Source organism: Telmatherina bonti (genome assembly GCF_933228915.1).
Source record: "Telmatherina bonti genome assembly, chromosome: 19".
NCBI classification, from domain to species: Eukaryota; Metazoa; Chordata; class Actinopteri; order Atheriniformes; family Telmatherinidae; genus Telmatherina; species Telmatherina bonti.
The window spans coordinates 36,120,704-36,136,234 of record NC_136617.1 but is presented as its reverse complement, the minus strand read 5'-3'; positions in this window follow the sequence as shown (position 1 = coordinate 36,136,234).

Below are 15,531 nucleotides of genomic sequence, written 5' to 3'. Positions count from 1 at the left end.
ACATGTTTATTTCTGCTGTAAACATGTTTATTTCTGCTGTAAACATGTTTATTTCTGTTGTAAACATGTTTATTTCTGCTGTAAACATGTTTATTTCTGCTGTAAACATGTTTATTTCTGTTGTAAACATGTTTATTTCTGCTGTAAACATGTTTATTTCTGCTGTAAACATGTTTATTTCTGCTGTAAACATGTTTATTTCTGTTGTAAACATGTTTATTTCTGTTGTAAACATGTTTATTTCTGCTGTAAACATGTTTATTTCTGCTGTAAACATGTTTATTTCTGCTGTAAACATGTTTATTTCTGTTGTAAACATGTTTATTTCTGCTGTAAACATGTTTATTTCTGCTGTAAACATGTTTATTTCTGTTGTAAACATGTTTATTTCTGTTGTAAACATGTTTATTTCTGCTGTAAACATGTTTATTTCTGCTGTAAACATGTTTATTTCTGCTGTAAACATGTTTATTTCTGCTGTAAACATGTTTATTTCTGTTGTAAACATGTTTATTTCTGCTGTAAACATGTTTATTTCTGCTGTAAACATGTTTATTTCTGCTGTGAAGTTGGTCACTTTTTACCACCAAAGGCTCCGTCCATCTTTCACATACGGTCTATGGTTCAATCCCGATATGTGGCAATTAGAAAAAATGTAAGTTGTGCTTTTTTTTTTTTTTTTTCAATTTCTAATACTTACGCAATTTAATTTCAATCATTCAGCATAGTTCAATAAATGGGCATTCACAGTTGCTATTATTTCAGTAATAGCCGTTTCTAGTCCAAGTTGTTCACCACCTTACCTGACATCACCACGCCCACCTTTACCTGTTAGCCAATAGGAACCACTGGGAAGTTATAAAACCCAGATTAGCCCAGCTTTTCCCCTCCAAACCCACAAGCACAAAGGAACTGCTGGGAGTTGACAAATGGATTATTTAAACAATTTACTTTTGATGTTTAATGGTATTTGATATTTGTGTTTATACTCAGTTGATATTTTGATTCCTTGAAGACTAAATCAAACCTACGTGGATGCATTAAATAGGTGATCTGTATTACTTTCATTTCCATTTGTTAAAACAAATACATCATTTGACATGTTATTTGTTTATATTAATCTTATTTCAGACTAAATCTCCACCAAGTCATCCTCCTCCAATCACAAATAAAATGTTGGAACATAGGATGTTCGATGAACCAGACTAGCTTAAATGTTTTGTGAGTTTTACAATTTGTGTTCATTTTGACAGACCTAATAAAAATCCTAAATTATTAGATAAATTTATATTTTGACCCCATGAAATCTTTTTCTTGATTATGTTGCTCAGAATCTGCAGTACAGACTGATAAAAATTCTGAATTGACGTCAAAACAAAGCGAAAAAAGGTGATGGTTAGCACCAGCTAAACATTAGTTCTGCACACCGGCTTTGATGCATGATGCAGCAACCTAACGATGCAGAAGAGGAACCATCATCTTAATAACCAGTTTAATGGAATTTTATCATTTATGGGCTTATTTAAAACTATTTTTAATCATTTAGTTGAATTATGGCACTTTTCAGCTTCCGTACATCAGAGCTTTATGTGAAACTGGGACAGCCTTGAGCCTTGCACTCTGAGGAAAGAATGTTAGAAAGTCTGACGTTGAATGTGGCTGACCAGAGGCAGCTCAGTGACAACTGCATATTTGCCACTAAGTAAGATGCTTTTAAACTTTGCTTTAATTAACACCATTCACATCAGCTGTTGGATATTTATAAGAAATAAAAATATGCATTTTTGTGGGATTGTTCTGTTTGTGTTTAAAATGAAGCAAAAACACACAACACTCAACTTTTTAAAATAAAATTTCCATAATCCAAGGTTTTTCCCCCCAAATTAATGCAATACATTTCCATAAAAATAAAAACAAAAAGGTAGTAATACAGCAGCAAACCTGACTTTGGATTGAGGACAGATTTGATAAAAACATCTTCAGGAGGTGCTCCACTGCTTCCACCAGGCACCAAGGAGGTGGTTGGGTTCATGTTTACATAAAAAACCTGGATTCAAGCAAGCAAACACACACACACACACACACACACACACACACACTACGTTTGACTCTTCAGTGAGACGAAGACGTTGGCTGATTATCCAACCACAAAATGAAACAAACTCCATAACGCTGTTATTTTTTCTCTGAGGATTTTCCATCAACTCAGTGCATTCCTTTGTCTCCTCACCGGAACCAGTTCCAACCAGGACTCTAAAGCCGAGTCACAACCAGCTTGTTAATGATCTGGTATTGGGTTGAACAGAAATGAGACAGAGGCAGGAAGACGTCTTCAGAGAAGAACTTTCTACATGCAGTCTGACGCAGATAAATCAGTTGCAAATCAAATCTTTAATTTAAAAAAATTTTTAAAAAAAACAAAACTTAATGTAGAAAACAGGGTTTCAATGCTGGTTTCTAACTGGGGAACTATATTTTTTGTTGCAGGGAGGGACGTAACCTGTAACTCTGGTTTCATACTGTCCACAGGCAGACGTGCAAATGGAGGATTTGCAAATCTCCAGAGTGGATAGAGGCTTCAGAAAGAATCGTTTTAGATGCTGTAAATCTGCGTTTGCGTGTTGAGGTCGGCTTCTAGGATGCGGACGAGTGACCACACTGCTTCAGATGAACCGCTCCTTCTGGAGAAGCTGCAGTGTGAATCCGCCCTAAAGCAATGCCTCTTACAACCAGCAGGTTCATTCTGTAGGCTCCTTAAACACCAGGTGTCAAACTCCTCCAGGGCCGGTGTCCTGCAGGGTGTAGCTGTCTCCATGCTCCAACACACCTGGTCGAAATTCATAAATCTGTTGACAAGAAGCTTCTGGGTCCATTTGGTCAGGTGTTGGTGGAGGGAAACAGAAACCTGCCGGGTACCGGCCCTGGAGGACTCAACCTGGACAGCCGTGCCTGAACTACACATTTTGGACCTTTTATACACAAGAACTGCAGAAAACATCTGATTCTAGTTGGCAGCGTTACCTTTCCAAAGAGCCGCATGTGGGCTTGTACCACCTCCAACATGTGGGATGTGATCTCATTCCGGTCCGTGATGTAGCAAATCTTCATAACCAGTCAGAATCTTTGACCCTATGCGAGGGGGGGTGTAAAATCTGATTGTATTCCAGTGAGTCCCAACATTCCTAAACTGTCAAATACATGACTTACATTGAAGTTACGAGGACTTCCTATCACTTTCACCTACGTTCCTGGAGGATCAAAGTTAGTCTGCGAGCTGTCCTGCAAGAATCAGAATATAAACCATCAATAACCCCAAAGAGGTCATCTGGTTTCCATCACACTGAGAAGTCCTGCTACCACTGGCCTCCATGCTAACCCACAGCTTCACCTTCAGAGCGGCACCAGTCATGTCATTCACACAGTACTGGACGCTGGTCACCAATGGAACAAGACCTCTGAGGATGCCCACAATGGAAACCTGAGGAACTAAACGCAGAAATCCAGTAAGAACTTTGGTCATTCAGTAAAAAGATCATTCCCATTGGAGGATGCTGAGAACAGATGGAGCCAAACTCTGGAGGCCTGAAGTGTCCAAAAACTGGACTAAAACCGCAATGTTTGTTCTTTAGAGTTGTCTTTTACAGAGACGATGTTTCATATCAATCCCCTGATCTGCGGTCCAGTTCTCATACTTGCACACTTTCATTGGCGGACTCTGCACACCTGATTAGCTACAGACCAAACAGCTCCATGCACAAATAAAGGTGATGTAGCATGATCTGATGTCCATCTGAACCAGTGTTCATTTTCCAGGAAGAAAAGTTTTCAGAAACGATCAGACCAGCCATGCTATAAAGCATCATTCATGTACAGCTGCAAAACACGACGACTATATCGCACCCACAGATATCCCGACGCAGAATAAAAAGCTTGGAATGCAAAGTTTCACCAAACAGATTCATGTTTGGCCTCGTTTCATAAACGTAGCCGTCTTTATGGGAATATATGGTCGAAAGAGAGATCTGTCATAAATTAAGTCATGGCAAGAACACAGACGTCATATATCCAACGATAATCGTTGCTCTTGAAGGCAACAGCGTGGTCCTACCTGTTTGAGTTCCCAGCCACTGAAAGCAAATCCACCACCGCTGGTCTGGGAAGCCGACAGCAGCTGAGACACCGCGATGGGCAAAATCTCCAGCTGGGAGTTCTGAGGCCAGATCAACGAGGCGATGTTTCCTGTAAACTGAGCGTGCACACATCCCTCTGGTCAGGAAACAGAAAGCACACACACCTGTGATGCACCTGCTTTGTGGCTCATAAGAAACAGATGTTCAGTTTCTGTGTAGGAAACAGGAGACAGATGACCGTCGGTCGAGGTGGCTCGTCAGGAAGCAGCAGCAGATTTGGGAATCGCACTTGTGGAGCCTAAATGACCTCATACCAGGAAGCGTTCCTCAACAGGTAATCTCAGTTTGAGCATCTAGCCACCATGCAGAAGAAAACTTCCAATGGGGAAAAAAATGCTTGTTTTAATTCATGTTTCATTAAAAATCCATCACTTCAACATTTCAAAGACACAATGAGCAGACGGGGGTCCTTTAAAAGGTTTGTGTGGCTCAGATCCGAGTCTGAGTGTAGCTCTGATCCAGGATCAGAACACATGTCCCAGCCCATCCCAGACAGGCCAGTACGACCAGTACGGAGCGGAAAGAAAGGCTCACACCAGACAGATCGTCCAGTTTAACAGACGAACGACACCATTTCCTACCTTTAATGTCTGAGATGGGTGAATTCCCACAAGAATCCCACTTTCCCAGTCTGAACACCAGTATAACCATGAGGAGAAAACCAGCTGATTTTCTTCATATGTCTGTTGATCAGTTGTCTTCATGTTGCAGTTTGGAGACGGTTCATTTCAGAAAATGTACATCTATACAACAAAAACTCCTTTAGATTCACTGGGAATTCCCGGTTCCCAGCAGGAGAAACCAACTGGAAAAATCCACCTGAGGAGAAACTTAAAACCAACAGCTGGTCGCAGCACAGATCCTGGTGGTTTCCCACGGTTACGGGCTCAGCTTGGGACCGATCCGACTCCCGGATGGAGGGAAAGGGGTGAAACAGTTGTCATCAGACGGCAGGAAGGCGACCGGTCACCGACAGGATTCAGGCGAAGCAGCTTTTATGATACAAACAGGAAAAAATGCAAAAAACTTCACTGTTCAGCACAGTTGCCATGACAACAGCATAAGATAACAAACCTGAGCTCACTCGTCAGTGAGTCTGCGAGCCTCCCAGTGGCATTCCAGTATCAGCAGACAGAAAACCAGTTTGCTAATTAATTTAGTTTATTCGGCTCTTTTGTTTGTAAAATAAAAAACATTTTTTTATTGTTATTTTCATATTTGCAACAAACCAGTTCGAGCCTTTTACTCCTTTGATCTTCTTTACTTATTCTTTACTTTATTTTTTTATCTATTTGTTATAAATTTAATATTAATATTTCATTACAGTGTTTTTGTGATTTTTTTCTGACATTCCTCCTTCTTGAAGTGGGAGATCCGGTACCTGTCAATCAAAACGACACGCCCCTAAATATGCAGAATTTTTAGATTAAATTACTTCTAAAGGGAGGAGTTAGAAAAAAAACTCCCCCCACAGTTGTCATGAAGGTAAACCTGACCTATTAAACCTAAAATGGATTTTTGAACCAGGCTGTAAACATGTTTATTTCTGCTGTAAACATGTTTATTCCTGCTGTGAACATGTTTATTCATGTTGTAAACATGTTTATTCCTGCTGTAAACATGTTTATTCATGTTGTAAACATGTTTATTCCTGCTGTAAACATGTTTATTCCTGCTGTGAACATGTTTATTTCTGCTGTAAACGTGTTTATTTCCGCTGTAAACGTGTTTATTTCTGCTGTAAACATGTTTATTTCTGCTGTGAAGTTGGTCTTTTTAACATGGGAGTCTATGGGGATTTGCTCTGTTTTGCAGCCCCTAGTGGATGAAGGGGGAACTGCAGGTTTGGGCTTTTTCTTTTGGATGTTGCTGATTGACTGTTTTTATGACTTCCACCCAAACATTCAACAAATGTCCTAATTAATTTTTTTTTGTATTTTATTAGTTTATTATTAAATATTCATTCTGAATGTTTTTCACTTGGAAAAAAAGAAAAAAAGAAGCATTTGGTCATATTTGTGTTTATTTTACTTCCTCCTTTTTTACACACAGTGAAAAAAGTTGGATGAGCATCCTCGAAGCGAGGCAAATCCGGTCCATTATGCTGTGTTACACGATGGTCCCGGAAAATCCCGAAAGTTCCAGACAGAAAGGACAATCAACTTGTTTACTCAGCAACAAACAGGCTGATGACAAACACGCATCACGGGCACGCAGACACAGAACAATGTGGCAAAGCCGTCACAGCAAGTTGCACATCCAACCAGCAGGCTCTCAAAAACAGAGCGGTTATTTCCATCCAGCCTCATCCATCCCGGTGATCCTGTATGGGATTTACACCATGGAACCCAACCGACCCGCGGAAACCCCTTAAACCAGCCGTGTTTGGCAAGCGCTGCTCCCCGTCTCACCGGAGGGCAGGTACCGACTCCACCTCCTCCTCTGCTCCGCCGGAAGGGTTCAGGAGGCCGAGCAGAGTTGCTGCTCTGGCTCAGAAAGCCCCAGAACATCTGGCAGAACCAGAACATCTGACAGAACCAGAACATCTGACAGAACCAGAACATCTGGCAGAACCAGAACATCTGGCAGAACATCTAGCAGAACCAGAACATCTGGCAGAACCAGAACATCTGGCAGAACCAGAACATCTGGCAGAACCAGAAGTCATGCAGGAGAAAACTGCAGAAACGGGGTTTCTCTGAACAGTCGCTGATCAACACGGCGAATACTTTACAAAGGGGGGGGGGATTATTGATCACTGGCTCTGATAACCATCTGATTACCATGTGATTACCATGTGATAACCATCTGATAACCATCTGATTACCATGTGATAACCATCTGATAACCATGTGATTACCATGTGATTACCATGTGATAACCATCTGGTAACCATGTGATAACCATCTGATAACCATGTGATTACCATGTGATTACCATGTGATAACCATCTGGTAACCATGTGATTACCATGTGATTACCATGTGATAACCATGTGATAACCATCTGATAACCATGTGATTACCATGTGATTACCATGTGATAACCATCTGATAACCATGTGATTACCATGTGATTACCATGTGATAACCATCTGGTAACCATGTGATAACCATCTGATAACCATCTGATTACCATGTGATTACCATCTGATAACCATGTGATTACCATCTGATAACCATCTGATTACCATGTGATTACCATCTGATAACCATGTGATAACCATGTGATAACCATGTGATTACCATCTGATTACCATGTGATTACCATGTGATAACCATCTGATAACCATGTGACTACCATGTGATTACCATGTGATAACCATCTGATAACCATGTGATTACCATGTGATAACCATCTGATAACCATCTGATAACCATGTGATTACCATCTGATTACCATGTGATTACCATCTGATAACCATGTGATAACCATCTGATAACCATGTGATAACCATGTGATTACCATCTGATAACCATGTGATAACCATCTGATAACCATGTGATAACCATCTGAAAACCATCTGATTACCATGTGATAACCATCTGATAACCATGTGATTACCATGTGATAACCATGTGATAACCATGTGATTACCATGTGATTACCATGTGATAACCATGTGATAACCATCTGATTACCATGTGATAACCATCTGATTACCATCTGATAACCATCTGATAACCATGTGATTACCATCTGATAACCATCTGATTACCATCTGATAACCATCTGATAACCATCTGATAACCATCTGATTACCATCTGATAACCATGTGATTACCATGTGATAACCATCTGATTACCATCTGATAACCATCTGATTACCATCTGATTACCATCTGATAACCATCTGATAACCATGTGATTACCATGTGATAACCATCTGATTACCATCTGATTACCATCTGATAACCATGTGATTACCATGTGATAACCATCTGGTTACCATCTGATAACCATCTGATAACCATGTGATAACCATCTGATTACCATCTGATAACCATGTGATAACCATGTAACCATCTGATAACCATCTGATTACCATGTGATTACCATCTGATAACCATGTGATTACCATCTGATAACCATCTGATAACCATCTGATTACCATGTGATTACCATCTGATAACCATGTGATAACCATGTGATTACCATCTGATTACCATGTGATAACCATCTGATAACCATGTGACTACCATGTGATAACCATCTGATAACCATGTGATTACCATGTGAAAACCATCTGATAACCATGTGATTACCATCTGATTACCATGTGATAACCATCTGATAACCATGTGATTACCATGTGATTACCATCTGATTACCATGTGATTACCATCTGATTACCATGTGATTACCATGTGATAACCATCTGATAACCATGTGATTACCATCTGATAACCATGTGATTACCATGTGATAACCATGTGATTACCATGTGATAACCATGTGATTACCATCTGATAACCATGTGATTACCATCTGATAACCATGTGATAACCATCTGATTACCATGTGATAACCATCTGATAACCATCTGATTACCATGTGATAACCATCTGATTACCATGTGATAACCATCTGATAACCATGTGATTACCATGTGATAACCATCTGATAACCATGTGATAACCATGTGATAACCATCTGATAACCATGTGATAACCATCTGATAACCATCTGATTACCATGTGATTACCATCTGATAACCATGTGATTACCATGTGATAACCATGTGATTACCATGTGATTACCATCTGATAACCATGTGATAACCATCTGATAACCATCTGATTACCATGTGATAACCATCTGATAACCATGTGATTACCATCTGATAACCATGTGATTACCATGTGATAACCATCTGATAACCATGTGATTACCATGTGATAACCATCTGATAACCATCTGATTACCATGTGATAACCATCTGATTACCATCTGATAACCATGTGATTACCATGTGATAACCATGTGATTACCATCTGATAACCATGTGATAACCATCTGATAACCATGTGATTACCATCTGATAACCATGTGATTACCATCTGATAACCATGTGATAACCATCTGATTACCATGTGATAACCATCTGATAACCATCTGATTACCATGTGATAACCATCTGATTACCATGTGATTACCATCTGATAACCATGTGATTACCATGTGATAACCATGTGATTACCATCTGATAACCATGTGATAACCATCTGATAACCATGTGATAACCATCTGATAACCATCTGATTACCATGTGATAACCATCTGATAACCATGTGATTACCATGTGATAACCATGTGATTACCATCTGATAACCATGTGATAACCATCTGACTACCATCTGATTACCATGTGATTACCATCTGATAACCATCTGATAACCATCTGATAACCATCTGATTACCATGTGATTACCATCTGATAACCATCTGATAACCATCTGATTACCATCTGATTACCATCTGATAACCATCTGATAACCATCTGATTACCATGTGATTACCATGTGATAACCATCTGATTACCATGTAACAACCATCTGATTACCATCTGATAACCATCTGATTACCATGTGATAACCATCTGATTACCATGTGATAACCATCTGATTACCATGTGATAACCATCTGATTACCATCTGATAACCATCTGATAACCATGTGATTACCATGTGATAACCATCTGATAACCATCTGATTACCATCTGATTACCATCTGATAACCATCTGATTACCATCTGATAACCATGTGATTACCATGTGATAACCATCTGATTACCATCTGATAACCATCTGATTACCATCTGATAACCATCTGATAACCATGTAACAACCATCTGATTACCATCTGATAACCATCTGATAACCATGTGATTACCATGTGATAACCATCTGATTACCATCTGATAACCATCTGATTACCATCTGATAACCATGTGATTACCATGTGATAACCATCTGGTTACCATCTGATAACCATCTGATAACCATGTGATAACCATCTGATTACCATCTGATAACCATGTGATAACCATGTAACCATCTGATTACCATCTGATAACCATCTGATTACCATCTGATAACCATGTGATTACCATGTGATTACCATGTGATAACCATGTGATAACCATCTGATTACCATCTGATAACCATCTGATTACCATGTAATAACCATCTGATTACCATCTGATAACCATCTGATAACCATGTGATAACCATCTGATAACCATCTGCCGAGGCCGTAGAGACGCCGGACGTCCCGTAGAGGACGGCGCCGAGGCCGTAGAGACGCCGGACGTCCTGTAGAGGACTGCGCCGAGGCCGTAGAGACGCCGGACGTCCTGTAGAGGACGGCGCCGAGGCCATAGAGACGCCGGACGTCCCATAGAGGACGGCGCCGAGGCCGTAGAGACGCCGGACGTCCCGTAGAGGAAGGCGCCGAGGCCGTAGAGACGCCGGACGTCCCGTAGAGGAAGGCGCCGAGGCCGTAGAGACGCCGGACGTCCCGTAGAGGAAGGCGCCGAGGCCGTAGAGACGCCGGACGTCCCGTAGAGGAAGGCGCCGAGGCCGTAGAGACGCCGGACGTCCCGTAGAGGAAGGCGCCGAGGCCGTAGAGACGCCGGACGTCCCGTAGAGGAAGGCGCCGAGGCCGTAGAGACGCCGGACGTCCCGTAGAGGAAGGCGCCGAGGCCGTAGAGACGCCGGACGTCCCGTAGAGGACTGCGCCGAGGCCGTAGAGACGCCGGACGTCCCGTAGAGGACTGCGCCGAGGCCGTAGAGACGCCGGACGTCCCGTAGAGGACGGCGCCGAGGCCGTAGAGACGCCGGACATCCTGTAGAGGACTGCGCCGAGGCCGTAGAGATGCCGGACGTCCTGTAGATGAAGGCGCCGAGGCCGTAGAGACGCCGGACGTCCTGTAGAGGACGGCGCCGAGGCCGTAGAGACGCCGGACGTCCTGTAGAGGACGGCGCCGAGGCCGTAGAGACGCCGGACGTCCTGTAGAGGACGGCGCCGAGGCCGTAGAGACGCCGGACGTCCTGTAGAGGACTGCGCCGAGGCCGTAGAGACGCCGGACGTCCTGTAGAGGACTGCGCCGAGGCCGTAGAGACGCCGGACGTCCTGTAGAGGACTGCGCCGAGGCCGTAGAGACGCCGGACGTCCTGTAGAGGACGGCGCCGAGGCCGTAGAGACGCCGGACGTCCCGTAGAGGACGGCGCCGAGGCCGGAGGACGTAATGTTTCCACCGCCGTATGTAAATATGTCACCTCAGCGGTAACACGCAAACTTTCATCATTGTTGTTTTTAGTGTTAAAACATTGGATTCATCACAATGTTTATATTTTGTATCATTTAGTTAATTATTGTAAAAATATAAACTAATTATTCATTAAACGCCTCACAGAGACGTTTCTGAGGTATCCCCAGATCCACTCAGCCATTGGTCAGTTCAGATCACACACCCCCTTAACTCCACTCTGAGACGCATACGGTTAGCTCCCCATCTCAGTTCACTCCCCCGCTACGGTTCACTCCACTACAGTTAGCTCCCCATCTCAGTTCACTCCCCCGCTACGGTTCACTCCGCTACGGTTAGCTCCCCATCTCAGTTCACTCCCCCGTTACGGTTCACTCCTCCGCTACAGTTAGCTCCCCATCTCAGTTCACTCCGCCGCTACGGTTCGCTCCTCCGCTACGGTTTGTTCCCCATCTCAGTTCACTCCGCCGCTACGGTTCGCTCCTCCGCTACAGTTTGTTCCCCATCTCAGTTCACTCCCCCGCTACGGTTCGCTCCTCCGCTACAGTTTGTTCCCCATCTCAGTTCACTCCGCCGCTACGGTTCGCTCCTCCACTACGGTTTGTTCCCCATCTCAGTTCACTCCGCCGCTACGGTTCGCTCCTCCGCTACGGTTTGTTCCCCATCTCAGTTCACTCCCCCGCTACGGTTTGCTCCTCCGCTACAGTTTGTTCCCCATCTCAGTTCACTCCGCCGCTACGGTTCGCTCCTCCGCTACGGTTTGTTCCCCATCTCAGTTCACTCCGCCGCTACGGTTCGCTCCTCCGCTACGGTTTGTTCCCCATCTCAGTTCACTCCCCCGCTACGGTTCGCTCCTCTGCTACAGTTTGTTCCCCATCTCAGTTCACTCCACCGCTACGGTTCGTTCCCCCGCTACGGTTCGCTCCCCCGCTACGGTTCGGAACAGCGAAGGTGACGCTTTGTTTACATGTTTGTTTACCGTTTCCATGTCGCTAAACCAGTGAGGTAAACGCAGGTAGGAATTAAAGACCCTCTGCTTTCTAATGCGTCACCTAAGCTGATCAGAAGCTGCTAGTGCGGATCAATACAGTGCCATGTTTCTGTCTTTCCTCAGAAGAATGTTCCAACATCCAATGATGACTAAGACTGATTGTAAACATGACTCGTTTTGTATTTAAATAAAGGTTAAACCTGATCAATGACCACCACGCTGCAGGTTTTGGACGTTTCCCGCCGCTTACGCACCTCAACACCTCCGAGAGCTTTTCTGAAACGTCTAACCGGCCTGCCGTCTGAGCCCAGCATGTAAAAACTGCGATGTACGGAGAAAGGAAAGGGCTAAAATTAACAATAAAGCTGGAACAATAAATTAATTTGCCAATAAGTCATAGAGATCTAAAATCTCATTTCTCCATTGGGGTATTAAAACGTGTAGTAATTTAATATTCCTAGTATAATTTCTAACTATTTTACTGAACTTAAATCCCTTTACAGATGTTTTTTAATTTTACTTCTTTTTGTCCTGATTTATTCACATTTTCTTTTCCCCAAATTATTATTTCCAACACTTCTTTCATTTATGATACAAACGCTTCAACTAATTTTATTTCCTCTATTCCTCTACTTTGCAAGCATATTTATTGTGTAAATAATGTGTGTGTGTGTGTGTATGTATGTATGTATGTATGGGGGGGTGATAAACAAACACAGGAATTAAATCTACATTAAAAAAAAAGTTTAATTAAAGAAGCTGATAAATTACACTAAAGTCAAAAAGTTTATAAATTAATGTAATATTTTTTGTCATATATTTTGTCATATTAATGAGTTTTTTGGGACGTTTTTATGATACCATATTAATTTCAGTTTAGTCAGTTTCAGACTTCCATAAAAACATCTGAAACCTTCAGGCTATCCCAGACCGGATTTGTACAATCTGGCTTATAAACGTTCCAGGGAAAACAATTCATCCCAGTTAAGCTGCTTTAATTCACCTCTTCCTGTTTGTCTATCAGGGCATTAGGACTGGGAGTCACCTCAGGGTCACGCTGAGCAACTCTCGCCGCAAAACTCCGAATAAAACCCTGATTTCCTCATCGCAGCGTCAGCCAGAAGCATCACCATTCGGCTGAGTTAAAGGTCGGAGAATTCCGCAGAAGCTACGAGGATCTGCTATTCCACGCCGGAGCGGAAGGCGGTCCGGCGACTACGCTACATGACGTAGATGAGCTTTGGCGAGCACAGTGTTATCAGACGACAGAAGTGTTTAGTGATCAAGCTGGTGGATGAGTGTTTAAGGCTGCAGATAAAGTCCCCCGTCTCTGCTGCGATACATTCTGGTCAGCTGGGTGAGGGGAGTGTCTCAGGCAGGACAACTTATCATGCAGTTTGCTATGAGGTAGAAACCGCCACCGCCAAGCCCCTCCTGGCTGGACACACACTGATAAAACCTCCTCCACCCTCAGAACAGCTGACACGTCAAGCTGGCCATCCTGCTGCTGCTTGTTTTACCTGAGCTTTCAGGGCAGGAGTGCTTTCAACGCCAACTCAGATCTGCTGGTGATGGCAGGACAGGTTTTAGAGCAGAAATGGCTTCTCAACACGTTGAGGTGTGGCCGTTTGGATGGCGCTTTGCTGTAAAGATCACAGGAGGACGTCTCGTATTGCATTTAGGAAGAGTCGGCGCAGAGCTGATGATGGTATCTGGAAACAAGCCGCCTTGCGTTGGGGGCGGGGTTTGTCCGGGCGTGAGAACAAGCCGCCTTGCGTTGGGGGCGGGGTTTGTCCTGGCGTGAGAACAAGCCGCCTTGCGTTGAGGGCGGGGTTTGTCCGGGCGCGAGAACAAGCCGCCTTGCGTTGGGGGCGGGGTTTGTCCTGGCGTGAGAACAAGCCGCCTTGCGTTGGGGGCAGGGTTTGTCCTGGCGTGAGAACAAGCCGCCTTGCGTTGGGGGCGGGGTTTGTCCTGGCGTGAGAACAAGCCGCCTTGCGTTGGGGGCGGGGTTTGTCCGGGCGTGAGAACAAGCCGCCTTGCGTTGAGGGCGGGGTTTGTCCGGGCGCGAGAACAAGCCGCCTTGCGTTGGGGGCGGGGTTTGTCCGGGCGCGAGAACAAGCCGCCTTGCGTTGGGGGCGGGGTATGTCCGGGCGCGAGAACAAGCCGCCTTGCGTTGGGGGCGGGGTTTGTCCGAGCGTGAGAACAAGCTGCCTTGCGATGGGGGCGGGGTTTGTCCGAGCGTGAGAACAAGCTGCCTTGCGATGGGGGCGGGGTTTGTCCTGGCGTGAGAACAAGCCGCCTTGCGTTGGGGGCGGGGTTTGTCCGAGCGTGAGAACAAGCCGCCTTGCGATGGGGGCGGGGTTTGTCCCGAGCGTGAGAACAAGCTGCCTTGCGATGGGGGCGGGGTTTGTCCGAGCGTGAGAACAAGCTGCCTTGCGATGGGGGCGGGGTTTGTCCGAGCGTGAGAACAAGCTGCCTTGCGATGGGGGCGGGGTTTGTCCTGGCGTGAGAACAAGCTGCCTTGCGATGGGGGCGGGGTTTGTCCTGGCGTGAGAACAAGCCGCCTTGCGTTGGGGGCGGGGTTTGTCCTGGCGTGAGAACAAGCCGCCTTGCGTTGGGGGCGGGGTTTGTCCTGGCGTGAGAACAAGCCGCCTTGCGTTGGGGGCAGGGTTTGTCCTGGCGTGAGAACAAGCCGCCTTGCGTTGGGGGCGGGGTTTGTCCGAGCGTGAGAACAAGCCGCCTTGCGTTGGGGGCGGGGTTTGTCCTGGCGTGAGAACAAGCCGCCTTGCGTTGGGGGCGGGGTTTGTCCGAGCGTGAGAACAAGCCGCCTTGCGATGGGGGCGGGGTTTGTCCGGGCGTGAGAACAAGCCGCCTTGTGTTGGGGGCGGGGTTTGTCCGGGCGTGAGAACAAGCCGCCTTGCGTTGGGGGCGGGGTTTGTCCTGGCGTGAGAACAAGCCGCCTTGCGTTGGGGGCGGGGTTTGTCCTGGCGTGAGAACAAGCTGCCTTGCGATGGGGGCGGGGTTTGTCCGGGTGTGAGAACAAGCCGCCTTGCGATGGGGGCGGGGTTTGTCCGGGTGT